We start from the raw sequence: 2,700 nt of genomic DNA, 5'->3' as shown, positions 1-2,700 counted from the left end.
TGATGAGCCCATTCCCAGCCCCGGTGACCAGGTACATACCCAGGAAAAGCACAAAAAGGCTCTTCTGCTGGTCAGCCTGGCTGGAGAGTCCCAGGAGAATGAATTCAGAGATGGCAGTTTGGTTTCTTCGATGCATAGTTCTTCTGATCTACAGAAAGGAACACAAGATTCCCCCAGAAAAGTCAGTAACTTGCCATTCAACTGGAGTCCTTTTGGGGTGGGGGTACTCCCTCTAAAGTGAGAGGCAATGCAGAATGGGGAGTAACCAACCAACCTTCCAGCCAAACAGACAGACAAACAAAAACAAACCTACACACACACATACCCAATCTACTAGTTGTTGAGTGAATTCTGACTTATTGGAATATACCAGACATTGGCAATGTCAGTCATTGCTTGATGGGAGGATTGGATACTTCCTCTAGACTAAAGGGTAATGTAGACTGGGAAAACCAACCAACAAACAATCCCAAACTGATTGGCATTGAGGCAATTCTGACTCATGGTGACCCCGTGTGTTTCCAGTAAAACGGTTTCTGAGGTTTTCAGTGGATCTGATCTTCTGGAGATAGAATGTGAGGTCTTTCTTCTGACTCAAACCTTCAACGTTTCTGCTAGTAGCTTAGTCGTTACCTGTGCTACCAGGGACTCCAAGGATGGTGAAGGTCTACTTAATAAGAATGGGGACCCAGGAAATGTCTTAGAAAGAAGGAACAGGAACCTGGTTCCACGAACTTCTCCAGCATTCACTTTCATCCTTCAAACTAAGAAGATTGAAACAGGGAGGGTTATTAAAAGAAAGTTTTGTGGAAATAAAAGCAGTTGAGGATTAATAATCCTGCTTGTAATATACTGAGTGGTAGGCACTTCTTTCCACCCAAGATAGGAGTTTCTTCAGAATTGATCTTGGAGGAGTATATTAAGTAGAGACCATAATTTTACCTCTGTTGTGGTTAGATAGTATCAGAGCTGAGAAAGTTTAGGGGGCTTATATGAGCAAAGCCTTGCATTTGTCTCTTGCTTCTTATAATGAGGAGTCCACTGAATCAGCCCACTGTGGTGAGGGAAGCGGGAGGATGGAGAGCAGTAGGGCATGTCTCTATTTATCCCCAGGGCACTGCACGAGACTGCACGTTTCCCACAGGCCACGTGAATACTGCAGCAGCTTGTCAAGCTCACTCCATCTTGTTTGTTCTCTAGCCCAGAAGGCAGCCTGGCAAGGTAGCCTGCTATAGCTGTGAGTGGCCTTGGGAGTGACTTTCTTATGGAAAAGAGGTCAGAAAGGCATAAGTGAGAAAACTCATTGACCTTGCCAAGGAAATGTGTAATGGAATAATCCCTTCAAAGGGGCTTCAGAAGAACTCAAAGCGAGTCTCATGAGAGTCAACACATTTGGCTCCTTGCCATACACACCAAATGCTGGTATTAATGGCAACTGATCTTGGGACTTTTGCCACTTTTCCAATTTTTACACTCTCCTTGATTTCATAGGAGTGAAAAGTGTATGAGGGTAAACGAATAAACAACCGCTGTCTTTCCCTTCTCACTGCAGATCTCAAAGCTGAAAGTCAGACCTGAACTGGGGTGGGAGGACAAGGATTTGAATGGGTTGTGAAATTGAAGTTTTAAATTGGACTGCCTGGGCCTTCAGCACCAAATTAAACTTATTTTTAAACTCAAAGGTGACCAGAAAGGTATAGGGACTTACCCAAGTGTTACCCAGGGCCAAAAAAGGGAAAATTAAATTGAGTATCCATTTCTTTGTGGCTTATTGGAAAGAACATTGGCATGGGAGACAAGAGGTACAGGAGGTACTAATTCCTGTCGTTTCACTCTCCTGTCTCTTGTCCCCTCTCATTTTTCCTCTCTTTGTCTTTCTTCAAAATCATTTGAAATTTAAATAGAGTCAAGCCTCCAAATTTCTCCTGTTTTCATGAAGAGTTCAGAAACCCTCCACTTCTGGACTATGAAAAAGTGGTCACTTGAGCAGGAGCTTTGAGGTCTCATCGGTCTTGAGAAGCTTGACTTCTAGATCGGAGAGCAGGGAAACAGGCAGAAAACAAGGTCAAGAATGGACAGGCATCCACATCTGAACCTCAGGCAAGACACAAACTTGACTTTAGAGAGTCCTGCAATCCTTGTGCTTTGGGCTGGGTTTGCAACAGGATCTCTGCTCTGGTTTTTGTGTTCTATCTTTTCCACCTGCCAGTGGTCTCCCATAAATGTTTCTGTGTCCCTGAGTCAGCTTCTATCTGGTTTGGAGCAGAGCTAAAATCTAAAAACGACTCACCTTCAAATGATGGTGGTAAAATCTCAGGAAGTTACTAGAATTTAGAGCCAGCAGTTTACCTTCCTGTGCCTAACAGGGTTAACAGGTAGAGAACGAGGGCTGCTCTTTTGTATTTCTCGGAACCAGATTCAGCGTACTCCTCCCCTCCAGGCATCAGAGTTAGTAGAGTTCTGATGATGGACCCACAAGGGACATTTTGTTCCTTCTGAATCCCTCGGGATAATGTCTCTGAAGTGTTTTCCCTCAAGAAACACAATAATTTTAACATCCTGATTCTGATGAGGTAAATGAGTCAGAATAGGCTTTGCTTTTCTGTTTCATCTTCAGGTACTGTTCCCACGTGTGATTCCCAATTTGTAACTTGTTAGATTATTTCTCTTTATAGGAAGTGAACACTTTGCACTGTAGGG

The sequence above is a fragment of the Echinops telfairi genome, unplaced genomic scaffold, assembly GCF_000313985.2.
Source record: "Echinops telfairi isolate 266 unplaced genomic scaffold, ASM31398v2 ScPeMD7_7416;HRSCAF=8454, whole genome shotgun sequence".
In the NCBI taxonomy this organism is placed as follows: Eukaryota; Metazoa; Chordata; class Mammalia; order Afrosoricida; family Tenrecidae; genus Echinops; species Echinops telfairi.
This window is presented reverse-complemented; position numbering follows the sequence as displayed.